This window comes from Camelina sativa, chromosome 10, assembly GCF_000633955.1.
Source record: "Camelina sativa cultivar DH55 chromosome 10, Cs, whole genome shotgun sequence".
Classification (NCBI taxonomy): Eukaryota; Viridiplantae; Streptophyta; class Magnoliopsida; order Brassicales; family Brassicaceae; genus Camelina; species Camelina sativa.
In genome coordinates this window covers 14,254,085-14,271,288 of record NC_025694.1, presented here as the reverse complement: position 1 = coordinate 14,271,288, position 17,204 = coordinate 14,254,085, and the positions used below count along the sequence as shown (strand labels likewise).

General features: G+C 34.8%; 1 pseudogene; it reads right to left on the bottom strand.

The window, feature by feature from the left end:
* Window positions 5,249–8,058, bottom strand: LOC104720371 (annotated as a pseudogene).

Sequence of the window (17,204 nt, the reverse complement as noted above, 5' to 3'; positions counted from 1 at the left end):
ATTTTGCTAGGTCCCTGAATCCCAAACCCCCTTCCTTTTTTAGTGTTTGTAACTTTTTCCAAGCAATCCAAGGAATACTTCGTCGGTTTGAGTTCTTTTCCCACCAAAATTACATGAGGAGAGATTCTATTTTTGTAGTTATTCCTATTGGCAATTTGAAGCAACTCATAGCATATACTGGCATAGAGAGAGCTATTGAATTTAACATGATTTCCTTGTCTGCAGGAGATAGTTTTTTTGCAGTCCAACCGGAGGTTCGTTGTTTAACTCTATCTACTATATATTCGAACATTTCTCTCTTTTTACGGCCAAATTGTTCCGGGAGCCCTAAATATTTGCCTCCTCCACCATGATTAGGGATGTCTAAGATTGATTTCAGTCTTGTTTGAGTACTTGCAAAGACACGACTTCCAAAAGTGATCATTGATTTGGAGGTGTTAATTTTTTGGCCTGAGTAGTACTCATAAATGTCAAAAATATCTTTCAAAGCTTGGCTGTTTTTGTTGTTAGCACAACAGAAGAATAAGCAGTCGTTTGCGAACTGTAAATATGTGATAGTTGGAGCACCATTACCAATTCTAATGCCTTGCAGAAGTCCTTCTCGTTCACTTGAAGAGATTAGGTGACTAAGAATGTCAGAACAGAGGATGAATAGGTAAGGTGACAAAGGGTCTCCTTGTCTTATTCCTCTTGTTGGTTGGAAATGACCATAAGGAGCCCCATTGATCAGAACAGAGTAATTTACTGATGTCACTACCGCCATAATCCACTTAATCCATTTGTCACAGAAACCAAAAAGTTTCAAAGTTGTTTCTCGAAAACTCCATTCAACACGATCATAAGCTTTACTAACATCCGTCTTTACAGCCATGTAGTTCTGCGAGACTCGTTTTCTGGATTTTAAAGAATGCATGACTTCGTGTGCTATCATGACATTATCCTGAATAATTCGTCCCGGTATAAAAGTTGTCTGTGCGTCAGAGATTATTTCATTGAGATGTTGTTTCAGTCATTGCACTAAAAATTTTGACACTATTTTATAAAGAACATTGCATAAAGCTATTGGGCGGTAATCCGATAGTGTTTGTGGATTTTCAGTCTTAGGTATTATGCAAATGTTTGTGTGGTTTATTCTTGGTTTCATGAACGAAGTGTCGAAGAATGCAAGAACTTCTTTGATAACATGTGGACCAACAGTCTCCCAACACGCCTTTTAGAACCTTGCTGTTAAACCATCTGGTCCTGGGGCTCGATCATCCCCAATTGAACATACAACATTGTAGATCTCATCATTGGTAAAAGCTTTTGTTAAATTATCATTTGCCTCCTCTGATACTCTTGTTTCGAAATCAGCAAAGAATGACGGGGAGACTTGATGGTTTGTAGATGTAAAGATCTTGGTGAAAAACCTTTGAGCATGTTCCCCAATTTCTTTATCTCCCTGATAAAGATTACCCTGATCATCAGAAATAGAAGATATAATTTTTTTGGCGAATCTTGATTTTGCACATGCGTGAAAATAACTTGTGTTTTGATCTCCCGCGGTCATCCACTCATTTCTACTCTTTTGCTGCCAGTATTTCTCTTCATCTCCGTATGCTTTCGTTAGCTCATCATGTAACTGTGGGATCGTTCCTCTCAAAACTGGATGTAAGCTTTCCATTGCAAAGTTCAAATGACTTTGAATCAAGGTAATGCGTTGTTCTGAGTTCAGTTGTACATCCCGCTTTAGTTTCGCCATGTTCTGTCTGCAGTTTTTGATACGTTCACTGATAGGTGTATCAGTACTGTTATTATCAAACAGCCAACCTTCTTGGACTCTCGTCTGAAAATTTGGTTCATCCAAAAGACGTTTATCAAAGTGGAAAATCCATCTCTTATGTCTCACCCTGTCTTTTAGATTCAGTAAGATTGGTTTATGGTCCGAGCCTGCATATTCCAAGAATATAGCCTCTGCATTGGGAAAAGAAGCAGCGCCTGCAGAATTGATCATAGCTTTGTCGAGACAACATTGTATCGTATGTGTATGGCGTTCTCCAACCCATGAGAAGGGGTTTCCTCTAGTTTGAACATATTGCAGGTCACATGTAGATATCATATGTCTAAAATCACGGAAGGTCCATTCTGCTCTAGGTGGTCCCCCAATTTTTTCATTGTTGGAAATAATCTCATTAAAATCGCCTATCTGTATCCAAGAACCATTGCGTGAGAGTGCTAAGAATTCAAGTCGTTGCCAGAGTTCGTAACGTTAAGTGGGATTGGGATGTCCATACACACAAGACAAATGAAACAGAGTATTATTACATTGGACAAATACATAAATGAGTCTCTCATCCTTGGAGATCAAGGAAAAGCTCACAGAATCCTTCCAAAACAGAGCCAAACCACCACTCCTACCATGAGGGGGTTGGATAATACAGTTTCAGAATCCTAAGTCACACATAAGTTTAGATATTACATCAGAGTTATTCAGAGTTTCAGAAAGAAAGAGTACATCAGACGTAGTATTAAAACAGAGTTTTTTTAAACGAGATATAGTTAGAGGTGGCCCAATGCCTTGGCAATTCCAGGAGAGGATCTTCATATTGGAATGTCTGGGGGTACCGGGCCCCCCACGCCTCCGTCGAATCGCTTGTTAACAAAGCATGAGCCCACCGAGTCTGTACGGTGGCATTTGTGTCGGAGTCGATTCAGGACCATCCACTCCTCTGCAGCCTCTGCTTTGTTGAACTGAGTTTCAAAGTGTACCCTCTTCCGCTTCTTGAAGACAAAGTCAATCTGAGCATCGTCGGAGCTTTTATCAAGAAGACTCTTAGGACCATGGTAATCGGCACCCTGTCTAGTGTACTTAGCATTAAGATAGCGAATGCGTTCAGCAGTGAGATCAGTGTCTACAAAAACACTAGATAAAGCCTGGTTTCCCACCGGGTTGGAAGCGTAACCTTGACCCGGAGCAGTTGCTGGTGGTGCCATGTTGAGACCAGGAATGAGTTTTACCGGGTCGATAGAAGGAAGAGTGTTTGCATCAGACATGTTTTTGTCACCATCATTTTGATCATTGTCATCACTATCGTTATCCGAACCATCAGACCCCGTATCATCAAAGTTAAGTGAACACTCCTTTGCATCGTGTTTCAGAGAACCACATTTGGTGCAGAAATTTCTCAAACGTTCATAACGAAACTTAACAACACTGTTCTCATCAGCAATAAACTGAATGTTCCTCTGAAAACGCAGAGGGTCATCAATGTTCCAATCTATTCTAAAACGAGCAGACCCTACTTGGTTTTGATTTTCATCATAATCGACCTCTGAGACATAGCCTATCTTGTTCCCTACCCACCTAGCCATTGCATTTTTTAAACAAAGGGTTGGGATACCTTGAATTTGGACCCAAAAGGGTATGATCTTCATATTGGTCTCACTTATGTTAGGATACCACCGGTGAGTGGTAACCATCCAGTCATTAAAAGACCACGGTCCTCTTCGCAACACCAAGTTTAGACTGTCTTCAGATTGGAAACGGAATTGAACATGCCCTCCTTCAAGAATACGTCCCACACATTCATCCGCGAAACCCCAAACCCGTGGCATTTGCCTTATTAAAGCACGAAGATTCTGTTTGCGTGGGTTGACAGGGGTGACAACCAGAGTGTGCCGGTTAACAGAGATCGCACGGGAGAGGAACTCCGGTCGAAGTGTAGCCGGGGCATCATCAATGCCCAAGTCAATGTCTTGAACGGATTTACGAATGTAATCACTCATTTGTGATGAAGAGATGCAATTGGAAATGAAAGAAGTGAAGATGATTGAGAAATAGCGAGGGAAAAGTGAAGATTTATAGGGTTTCCATGGCGGTTTCGGTTGGCAGTTATCTCCCATGAAAGAGGGAGAACGATAACTGTCAACTTTAATTGACAGAACAAAACCACCGAAATGGTTTCCCAAAACATATTGAAGAAAAATCTCGGTCAGAATCAAACTCCTGATCTGAAACACGATCGGAGACAGAAGATTTAGAAAGGAACAGTGACGATCGCCAAATCGATCGCCCAGAGACATCGTCTTAATCGAAATATCGATTAAGATTTTTTTCTTTCTTATAAGTAAAATTTAATAATAAATCTGTATGGTGTATGTTTCTTAGAAACTAATGTTTCACTTCAATTTTATTTTCATGTATATATTTTTATAAATACAATTACAAAACTTGTTTTTTTTACTCCACCATGGATTAAAATCTTACTTACATTTTAAATCTCATTAACCCATTCTAAATTTTGGAATATAATCATTTTTTGGTTATAACTTTAATAATAATATCATTACTAAAACAAATTTATAATATCATTTTTACTATTATTTCACTTAAAATTCATTTTTAGATAGTTACTATTTTATTATTTACTAAAAATTATATTATTGTTTATACTATTTTAAAATTTAATTATTTAATTCGTTATTTGTTTATTTTTTACTATTATTAATTATAAGTAATAAATATGCAATGAATGAATATTCAAAATATTATTTTTTATGGAAAAAAAAAATTTAATTCGTTATTTGTTTAATTTTACTATTATTAATTATAAGTAATAAATATGGAATGAATGAATATTAAAAATATTATTTTTATGTAAAAAAATTGATTAGGTGAATATTGATGTAGAAAAAAGAGAAGTGAACAAAGTTAACTTTATATATGTAGAAAAAAGAGAAGTGAACAAAGTTAACTTTATATATGTAGATGAGGGTTTGCTTTAATTATTTTTTCCAAAGAAAATATTTAGTATGCCGTACACGGATTTTTTTTTTTTCATTCTTTGTGGCACAGCTCTGAATATGAGGCTTATAAAGTTTTTGAAAGGGAAAAAAAAATGTCTGTATACAAATGATTGAGAAGCACATACTAGCTAATAAATAACCTAAAAACGATAAATATTTCATGAAATATACATCATCATAGTTAATGTAAAAGATTATGGGTTATATAGATTTGTTGAAGGTAGAGAAGTATTTAAGTTACATCACAAGGATACCGTTTATGTTAACCATTGACTGAGTTTGAAGTTTGAACCATGAAATGTAAAACGCAAACACACAACCCCTTCTCATATTTGTTGAGATAAAATGAATTTAAATAATCAAGAACATAATAGAAACAAAGACCAGCAAGGCTAATTAAACAAAAACATCAAATATGTACATTGTTATATATTTTTTTTTTACATCAAACTTTAAACGAACGTCAAACATCAAATACATTTATTGGATTTGGGGGTTATGCCTAATTAAGTGTACAAAACAATAGGACTTCTCACATGGTATGAACCATCCGACCAGACCAGAGACGCAGACACAATACCAGAAATACCAGCAAGGTTCTTTCCAGAGACTGTAACGGTGTAAGACTTCTTCTCCCCCGGTGACTTGAAAGAGAGTCTGTGGCTCAACCTTGATTCTGAGTTTGGGATTCCCAGACAATTTTGCCTTGTAAGTGGATCCCTTTTTCCCAACGTTGGTGACGGTTCTTGAAAATGTGATATCTGAAGTGGATGAGGCTGAAACTTTGGCTGTCATTGATGGGTAGTTGAGATTTCTCATGTTAATCTTAGATTTTTCAGAACAAGTAAAGGTTCCGCCGACGAGAGTACTAATTCCTCGGGATGTGTAGTCCAAAGAGCAAAGCATGTTCAAGTAATCCTCTTTAGCTATTTCGTAAACAAGTCCTGGATCAGCTGCTACTGTAGGGTTAACAAATCCTGATCCATATGCAAACTCAGCTTCTGCATTTTTCGAAGCGTCCATTGCCCAAGCTGCAACAAAAACAAAAAACGATTCAGGCCACAAGTCACTTAAACTTTTCTTCAGGGAAGAAATAGTTCGATGTTGATACCGCTAGTCATGATAGCTGATTTAACGGCAGAAGGTGACCAATTCGGACGAATTGTCTTGACATAAGCAGCTACACCTGCGACATGAGGGCAAGCCATAGATGTTCCGCTCATCATATAGTAATCCACACTTTGTCCTGGAAATGCCGTTTGAGCCAATGGTGTATATGCCGCTAATATATTCACTCCTGGAGCTGTTGTATCTGGCTGCATATATATATATATATATATATATATTAGTTGTCAAGACACCGATCCAAATACCAAGAAATGCACATTATACACACAAAGTTCTGTGAATTTTGTTTTAAGTTTTTAATTAGTACCTTCATAATGTCGCTAAAGAGAGTGCTTGGACCACGGGAAGAGAAATTAGCAACTATGGGATGATAATCTTTAAATGTACCACTCTTCCTTATAGTTCCTTGCGGGTTTCTGTTTCACATCGAAAAGTTTCATAAACATCTTCAAAAAATCTAATCAAATAATTTTTATGGAAAAGTTTCTTACGGTGAAGAGAGAACGTAAGATCTGAAGGCTTCATAATTGGTATCATTTAAGGTTGAAACCGCAATAAGATCAAGAACAGGATCAACATTAGTTACATGAAGGATAGTTCCAACTGCACCTGCGTCTCTTTGTTCCATAACATTATTTTGAACATCGCACACAACAATCTTTCCTTTTACCGTGTTCAGGCAACCGCTAGTGCACCTCCTACCAGAGAATGCATGCCAAATAAATGAAGTATATACATAAAAGTGTAAATTCTTGAGTCGCAAGTTAGGTCGTTGCAGAGTCCTTGAGTCACAAGTTACCTTGCTAGCTCTTCTGGACACTTGCTTGAAGCAGTTTTCCCGTATGCCAAAGGATACTTCTTTCCTTTTAAGTCAAAGTCATTGATCGATTGTCCCTGAACGTCCATACATAATCACCATGAGTGATGACAATATCACATTCATATATCAACTAAAACAAGAGAAAACCTTCTTACCGGTATGGTTTTCCCTTCTCCGTTGACCACATTAGTAACAAAATTTCTATCAGAAGCTGCTGCCACCGTTATGATCCACGGTGAAAGGTTAGTCGCTTTTCCAAGTTTAGGACCTGAGTTTCCGGCAGCAGCCGTGGTAACAATGCCTTTGAGCATCGCGTGAAACGATCCAATAGCGAGAGGGTCAACATCGACTCTAGCAATACCTCCTCCAATAGAAATGGTTATAACATCGACTCCATCGGCAATAGCATCGTCAAATGCAGCTAAAATTCCTTCGGCATTACAACCTGCTGGCTCGCAAACTCTGTAAATAGCAACTCTACCTAAAGGCACGCCACCTCTTGCAGTTCCTTGTGCCACACCGTTCACACTCACTCCTTTTACTTTGTTTCCTGCGGCTGTTGAAGCCGTGTGTGACCCGTGGGGTTTATCGTCCCTAGCCGAGTTCTGCACATAGTGTCGTGCTCCAATCACCTTCCTGTAAAAGGTGGATTGATCTTTATCTTTTGATATTTTCGTGTCAAGCAAGAAAACTGGAAAAGAAAAAAAAAAGTGAAAATGTTACTAACTTGTTGCAGGTGAAATTAGTTCCTCCTGCGCAAGTTCCTTTCCATTTTTTTGGTATTGGGCCGAAGCCTTTATCCAAAAAACTCTTGGACTCAGGCCAGATTCCGCCGTCTATTACCCCAACTATTATATTGGTCTCAACATTAGGGGCCTGCTTACTCTTGTCACCAAGTCCCATGAACTCATAAGATCTTGTGGTAAGAAGCTTATAAACCGTATTTGGAAAAACCGAAACCACACCGTCCATGCCTTCGAATCACACATGAAAAACATTTTCAAATTAATTAACCATCATGACGAGTGTCTCATAATAGATTTATAATCGTAAAAAAATTTACGCACCCATAAGTTTATCTCTTTCAGATTCAGTAAGTTTGGCTGCAAAACCATTGAAACTTCTTCCATAGCTCCTGACCAAAGACTCCTCAACGGAACTGCAGATCAAAAAGCGAAAAATAATAACGTAAACAACAAGGAACAAGATTTGAGTGATGAGAGATTTGAGAGTCTTTTATCAAACCTTGATTCGATAACTTCTTCAAGAATATTCTGATGGTGAGACATAGGAGAGTAAGAAGCATTTGAAGGAAGAGCTCCCATGTATGCAATATACACCTGCATGCGTCAAAATGTCAAAAGTCACAACCAATAATGAGAGACCAATACAAGTTAAGAAAACGTAGATTAGTTCTTATGGATAACGACCTTTCTTTCATCTTCGATAGCTGTAGGAATTTGACAAAGGCTCATGACAAGAACCGAAAAAAGACATAGAATCAAACCAAGGGAAGCCATTATCGAGATGTTCAATTGTTTGATTAGAATTCTCAATATGTGAAGTTGCTAGTACATATTTTAGAGAAATTATCTTGACAATCCTCTATATATTAATAGAAAAACACTCTCACAAAAATGCTCAGGTGTCGCGCTTACATAGTTTATGGGCAGTTTTTAATAAATGTTCTTACATCTTATTATTATTTACATAAATATGTCATTGAAATATATATAAGGCAATGTTATTTTCTATTAGTTTTTAAAAGTGAAAGATTTTATCAACAATTAAAATCCAGAAATGTATTTGATATCAATTTCATAACATATTTAATTATTAGAAGTAAATGACATTTCACAAGCAATAAAAAAATTATTCATTTATTTACCACTTTTATACATTTTTCTCATTGCATTTTTAAACTTAGGATTAGTTTAAATTAAATAAATTAGTCTAAAAAATATTGCTTTATCTATTTAATAGTATAGTGATATAGATAACAATGTGAAACATAAAATATGTAAATTTGATTTTTAAAACACAAAAAGACATCAAAATATTCTATACCACCTTAATTTCTTTTCCAAGTTTAATTATTTTACGGGTGAAACGTATTTTACAGAAAATAAACGCAAATTTGAATAAACGAAAAACTTTACTTACATATTTTGTTTTACATAAAAAAATCTTAAATCTCAAATAACAAATTTACTAATAATTAATTCATTTAAATCAAGTTATCCCGCACATTGTGCGGGTTGGTACTTAGTTAATGAATTATTTATGCTGTAGAGATATTTCTATTTCATTAATAAGCTCCTTTTGTTTTTGTACAAATCACTGATTATCATTCATATGGAAGCAAAATCCATACTTCATGTATGTTAAATCCATATCCTCAATCAACTCATAAATCAGATTTTATAAGATTTCCCAAAAAAAAAAATTAAAAAATTCAAGATCTTATAATAATATTATATAAAATTTTCACAATTCAAAAATATTGAAGACCTTTGTTATTAAATATTATTAATATACTTATTATGTTTCTGTAAAATTACAATCTATTAAATTATTGGGTAATATTAATTTTGAGATTTTGTAGTAGCTATATTTTTCACATGTACAAATTCAATCTAAAATTAATAAAGTAACAATATAAAACAAATGTGAATAAATTTGATTGATAATTTTTTTTATAGTTTCTTTTTTATTAATTTTTCTTTAGTAGTATTAAAGATTAATATAATATCTATATTTGAGAAGTCCATTTTTATATCTCTATTTTGTAATGATTTGTGTAGAGAATGGGTTTAGTATTATGGAGGACATGATTCCTTCTTATGTTTCCACTATATTATTCTCTTAATTTTTTTGAAAATGTGGGTGAGTATCATTTTTATAATTAAAATAGGGAAATAAGATAGCTTGAATTTTTTATATAGGATAATATTTGTAATTTTTTCCTATTTAACCAATATAATAAGGAAATGGATCTTGGGGCTAATATAAGAGAAATTCCTTTAAATACCACAAAAAAGAATATTTCCAAATATACCACATTTTTTTTTCAAAAATACCACAAAGGTATTTTTTTTTCAAAATTATCACAAACACAAAAAATTGATTTTTAAGGATGTAGAATTTTTTTTGTTAGGTTTGGGTTGACACATTTAGTTTAAAGGTATAGTTTTTAGGGGTAGGGTTTAGTATTTAGATTTTAGGAATTAGTTTTTTTTAGTATTAGAACTAGATCAATTATGTGATATTTTTGAAAAAAGTATATTTTAGTGGTGTTTTTGGGAAAAAACTAAGTTATGGTATTTTTGGAACAAAAACCTATTTTAGTGGTATTTATGACAATTGCCCTTAATATAATTTGGAGGTAGTATTCTTATATATATATATATATATAGAATAATATTTTTAAAAATATGGGCATTTTGACTAAGAGATTTACATGTTGGGTAGTGAAATTGAATTGACTTTGCTAACGATGAAAGAAGATGTTTTTTTTGTGTGTGTGATATGTGGAAATCTTGTTTACATATTAAATAATTGATGTTATAATAGAACACACACTATAACATCAAATTCTTGAAATTTGGAATTGATGCCTAAGTGTACACAAAAATAGGACTTCTCACATTGTGTGATCCATCCGACCAAACGAGAGACGCAGACACAATACCAGAAATACCAACAAGACTCTGGCTCGAGACTGTAATGGTGTAAGATTTCATTGTTGGTCGATAATTGAGTTTGGTTAATAGTTGCAACGTTTCAGTCTTGACGTTGCATTTTGTACTGTTTCACTAGAGAGTCACCAAGTATGAAGAGACACAATTCATTGTTTTGTTTCATCTATTTGTTAACTATATAAACTAATTTTGTTTTGATTATATTTAGTAAATATATGATGTATATCCTAATAAAACAAAAAGTTTCGATTTTATATTCTTGTTTTCTCTAAAAGAGAAGAGAAAATGTCTCTTTCTCGGTTTCTTTTCTTTTTCCTCTCAATATTCTAACATGGTATCACAGATTATGTTGGTCTTGGAGCCTGTCCAAGCAAAACAAAAACAAGAAAAATTGCGCTGTAAGAAGAAGAGAAAGATGGAGACAACAAACCAAGGGTGAGAAGAAGAAGAAAAGAATATCAAAATAAGAAAAGATGATGGTGACAAGAGAGAGTACCATCAACCTTCACAAATGTTCACAAACGTTCACAAACAGTACCTTCAAGAAGAAGGCTCCAAAGGGATGAAGGAGATAGGAGATCTTCTCAAAAGGAAATGGAGAAAACAGATGGTGAGTTAGAGTTGTGGAAGGAGAATTCTGAAACTTGTTCGAAGAAGAGGTGGAGAAGATTCACTCACTGCACAAATTGTGAGGTTACACAGATAACCGAAGAAGAGACGTCACAGAGACATGATGGTGTTCAAAGAGTGACACCAAGCAATAAAAATGGATGCTTACCTCATACAAAAAATGGAGCAAAGGAGGATGCTTACCTCAGAAAAAAAATGGAGCACTTTATGGTGATCAAAAGAAGACACCAAGCACTAAAGGAGGAAGCTTGCCTCATAGAGAAATGGAGCATTTTATGGTGATAAAATGGAGACACCAAGCACTAAAGGATGAAGCTTACCTCAGAAAAAAATGGAGCACTTTATGGTGATTAATGGAAGACACCAAGCACAAGCACGAAATGAGGATGCTTACCTCAGAGAAAAAATGGAGCATAAACCGGTTGATAAGATAACCGAAGAAGACGCTAAAATGTTACACGCACGAGACGTGAATGTGATGGTGATCAAAGGAAGATGATGTTGATCAAAGGAAGACAACAAGCAAGAAAGGCGCTGCTTACCTAAGAGAGAAAAGGGAGAAGCAGCCAGTTGCAAAAGGGAAAAAGAAGCAAGCTGGAGTGGAAGATGGTTGCGTGAACAGCCAACGAAGATGTGACAAAGTTCATGGAGGAGATGTGAAGAAGCTCACGTGGAGAAAATTTGAAGGGACAAAGGAGAAGTGTTGATGGAAATAGAAATTCCAAGATCTTCCAATGTCAAACTGACAAGAAAAAAGAAAAAAACAAATTATCTACGGGATGAAGAGACAAGTTAATACCTTGTGTGATAAGTAATCACCAAGAGGGAGATAAAAATGTTGTATATTCTACACAAATGAAGTTGACAGCTGCGACGAACGATTGGGGAAGCTTAGTGTATGATCGAAACTCAATTAAGGGGGTGTGTTGGTTGATAATTGAGTTTGGTTAATAGTTGCAACGTTTCAGTCTTGACGTTGCATTTTGTACTGTTTTACTAGAGAGTCACCAAGTATGAAGAGATACAAGTGATTGTGTTTGTTGCGTCTATTTCTTAACTATATAAACCAATTTTGTCTTGATTGTAAATAACAAGTTTAATGTAAATAAAAGTTTCAGATTTTGTATTCTTGTCTTCTCTAAAAGAAAAGAGTTAAAGTCTCTTTCTCTGTTTCTTTTCTTCTTACTCTCAATATTCTAACATTCGTATCCCCCGGTGACGTGAAAGAGAGAGTCTATGGCTCAAACTGATGCTGAGTTTGGGATTCCCAGACAAATTCTTCCTTGTAGGTGGATCCCTTTTCCCCAACGTTGGTGACTGTTCTGGAAAAAGTGATATCTGAAGTGGATGAGGCTGAAACTTTGGCTGTCATTGATGGGTAGTTGAGATTGCTCATGTTAATCTTAGATTTTTCAGAACAAGTAAAGGTTCCGCCCACGAGAGTACTAATTCCTCGGGATGAGTAGTCCAAACAGCAAAGCATGTTCATGTAATCCTCTTTAGCTATTTTGTAAACAAGTCCTGGATTAACTGCTACTGAAGGGTTAACATATCCTAAGCCATATGCGAACTCAACTTATGCATTTTTCGAAGTGTTCATTGCGCCCAAGGTGCAACAAAAATGTTAAATTAGGGTATGTTATGGGCTTCCAACTCAAAACCAATTGGCAATCAGTGGAGATGCCCTAACCTTTTATATATTACTCAAGTTTCTTCTAGCCATTAATCTCGACAGAATCCATCATGCCCCTCGAGATAATGCTCTTTTTTTTGTTAGCTATCTCGATGGAATTGGGCCTTCCTTTGGGCCATCAATTAATTGGGTGATCGGGCCTCTATCCACGCCATACTAGTTAATGGGTCAATGTGTGTAGGCTCTGATACCATGTTAAATTAGGGTATGTTATGGGCTTCTAACTCTAAACCAATTGGCAATAAGTGGAGAGGTCCTAACCCTTTATATATTACTCAAGTCCATTCACATCTAGCAAATTTAGGATATTTTCTCCACAGAAAACACGATTCTGGTCTCAGTATCTTAAATTTTTTCTTTAGGGAATAAGTCGGTTCGATGTTGATATCGGTAGTCATGATAGCAGATTTGACAGCAGAAGCGGACCAATCAGGACAGATTGTTTTGGCATAAGCAGCTACACATGCAACCTGAGAGCAAGCCATAGATGTTCTGGTCATGAAATAGTAATCCACGCGTTCTCCAGGAAGCGCGGTTTGAGCCATTAGTGTATATGCTGCTAATATATTCACTTCCGGAGCTGTTATATCAGACTGCATATGTATAGATATTTATTTCAAGATATCTATCCAAATTATGTAAATTATAAATACAGAGTTCGGTGATTTTGTATTGAGTGTTGTAATGTCGCTAAAGAGAGTGTTTGGACCACGAGAAGAGAAATGAGCAACGATTGGAGCAGCTTTAAAAGTCCCACTCTTCAATATTGTTCCTTGTGTGTTTCTGTTTCACATCGAAAATTGTTATAAGCAGCTGTAAAAGAATATAATAAAAGAATGTCTTAAGGAAAAAAGTCTTAAGGTGAGGAGAGAATGTAAGATTCTAATGCATTATAATTGGTTTCATCTATGGTTGAAACCGCAATAGGACCAAAACCAAGGAGTATCAACATCGGTTACAAAAAGGAGTTCCAACCGCACCTCTCCTTCTTTTTGTTCCATAACATAATTCGGATTATCGCACACAACAATCTTTCCTTCCACCGTGTTCAGGCGCAAGTCCTACCAGAGAATGAACGCCAATAAATGAAGATATATCCCTAAAAGTGATAATTATCAAGTCACAAGTTAGGTCAGTACGGATTTCTTGAGTAACAAGTTACCTGGCTTGGTTGCTTGATACGTATTCATATATAACTGAAACAAACAAAAAAAACTTCTTACCGTCATGGTTTTACCTTCTCCATTAACCACATTAGTAACAAAATTTCTATCAGTTGTACCTGCTGCCACGAATATGATCCACGGTGCAAAGTTAGTCGCTGTTTCAAGTTTAGAGAGAGGAGAGAGAATCGTTTCTATCAGTTTCTCACATTAGTAACAAAATTTCTATCAGTTGTACCTGCTGCCACGAATATGATCCACGGTGCAAAGTTAGTCGCTGTTTCAAGTTTCTGGCTTAGTACCGACTATAAGGCTTGCCGGAAAGCTTTGTCGAAATGTCATCAGAATTTTTCTATATACTTTTTCCGAAACTTCCGACAAAATTACGACCCGACGACTTTCATATGGTCACATAGGCTTCCCGAAGAAGTTCCGACCAATACTCCGGTCAGAATACCTACTCTGTAACTGTGGTCGTAGTACAACATATTTAGCTTTTCTATTTTGGATTGATTATATTTTCTTAGCCATAAACTTATTATTCCATAGGTTTACTAGGTTTATTTGGTTTTTGGTTATTTGGTTTTTGAAATGATTTTAGCAACAGCTTTGTAAAATGTTTATTTTCTTTTGAATATAATTTAACATTAAATTCAAAAAAAAAAAAAAGAAGTAAAAAATTTGTACAAATCACTTGCAACTTTTAATTTGCAATATACAAGAAATTCAAAAAAAGGGGCAAAACATGACTAATATATCATAGGCCCAATTTGATTGAAGACTCAAATATATGTAGTACAAAATGGGTATAATTTAGATAAATTTCAAATTGATTAATTAGTATATCTGAAACATAAAAAAAAGGCCAAAACACGTACTAACTTCAAACAAAATTCCATCAGATAATTATGATACTAAGTTCTGTGTGACCTTTCTGGAAGTTCCTTTAGCTCTGGAAGAGGCCTTTCTACCCCTAACTTGTTACTTAGAGGATTGGACGAAGGTTTGATTAATATGATCCTGACCCTTGCGTTATCAAGCGCTATGCTAACGCAAACACTTCTTTAGAACCGTTAATACAGCCATACAGTATATGCATGGAAGCAAGTAAGCAACCGTTAGAGCAAGCCCATTAGGGCATCATTAATGGGAGAACTTTTTTTTGTGTTCTTAGATTAAATATATAGTGAAAATAATGTTAGATCAGTTGTTAAGATCATAAGTAAAAAAAATGGGAGAACTAATTATGGTGTTCTTAGAATAAAGATATAGTGAAATAATATTCATAAACATTTTACAAATTATAAAAACTTATAAAATAACATTTAAATTGCTTACTTATATAAAAGCAATTGTATACTTATAAATTAATATAATATTCTTAAACATATTACAATTATAAAAACTTATAAATTAACATTTAAATTGCATACTTATATAAATGAAATATTTTCTTTTTTTCCAAAAATTCTCGTCCAATCACATGAAGCCACGTCAAATAAGAACTGGGCTTAAATCAGTTCTACATAAAGAACTAAAAAAAAGTGTTCTAAGCCACTATTTATTATTTTTATAATTTTTTTGGGCTTAGAACACCCTTGATGTTCTCCCATTAATGATGGCCTTAGTGATCTTTTGATCAGTATCTTTTTAACTAAAAAAAAAAAATTAAAAATGTGAGAAGAGAGAGCTTGTGTTTTGCAGAAGAAAAATTAAGACATCCACATATACTCTCTCGCCTAGCTGTTAGCTGTCACCATCTCATTGCTCATTTAAAAAATTAGAAAACTAGGAGTAAGGGTAGAGTAAACTACTATTTTGGGTTTTGTGGGTTAATAGTAGTAGTGGATAGGGGTGGACGATGGTGGTGGTGGATGGTGGCCAGGAGGTGGTCTGGTGGTACTCCAGCGATGGTCTGGCGGTTTTCCAGAGATGGTCCGGTGGTGGTCTGGCATATTCCAGCGGTTGTCTGGCGGTGATCCGGCGGTAGTCCGACTGTAATCTGGTGGTATTCCGGCAGTACTCCGGCAGTGGTCTGGCAGTTGTTCGGCGATGGTCCGGTGGTAGTTCGGCAGTTTCCCGACAGTGATCAAGCAGCTGGAGGTAGTGTGATGGTGGTAGGAGGTGGTTTTAAGAAGTAGAGGAAGGGTGGTTGACTGATTGGTGGTGGTAGAGATGGATATAATAGGTTAATATAGTATATATTATATAGAGAATATATCAGATCTATGGTTAGAGTAGTTAGTTATTTAATTTTGTTTTTTTCTTAGTCATTCTTGCCAATTTTCCTACATTTTTCTTTTGATGTCAGAAAGAGAAAGGATGATAGTTTTTTTTTGGAAAGACGAAAGTCCTACAGCAGAAAATGGTTATGTTGGAGATGATCTAGTTGGAAGCGTGCCATTGAGGGAGACATTTTTTTGACACATTCGATTAATTTCGCCATTTCTATATATGTCTTTATAGTTAGTAGAAATCTCTGTTCAATTTATAAAAACTTTTTCGAAGGTAAATCTTACAAATATGCCATTTATGCAAATTTTTTATAGATTTGCCAATTTTAAACAATTAGGCCCTGACTTTTAAAAAAATTAAGCTTTGACAGCCATTTATTTATCAATCAGACTTTTTTTTTTTTTTTTTTTTTAAAGCTCTGTAAGTCACTTTTTTTTCCTTCTTTGTTTTCCCATATTTTTGAAAGCGTGAAAATCAGGCTTTAAAATTAAACAAATATAAAATTTTAATTTTTTCTCTTCCCATTATACTTAAAAGCTCTCTAAAAGTTTATATTTAACTTTTACATAAATTATTTTTACACAATAATTATTTTTCTTTTCATTATCATCAGTTTAATATATTTTAATAATAAAAGTAACAGCTTCAATATTAAAAGTATTTGTTACCAATTAAAATTTATACAGTCAAAGCATCCACTGCCAAATTCTCTACAGCTAAAATTTTAAAGTTAAAGTCTTTACAGTCATAACTAACAGCCGTTACCAATCGGGGCCTTAATAATATCTTTTTTTTTGTTGTTGCTAAAATACATATTTTATAACAATTATAAAATTTTACAAACAAACTAAACCAACTAAACCCAAATATAATGGCATAATATTTTAGATAAAATAGAAAAATCAATAAATAACCTCATGAAAAATGGCATATTCATATTTGATTTAACTTTTTTTTAAAGAAAGTAAGAAACCCATAGATACGGCATTTATTGAATAATAAAGTCAATGTAATGTTTTTATTTATATTTCACAAAGATCTAATTATTT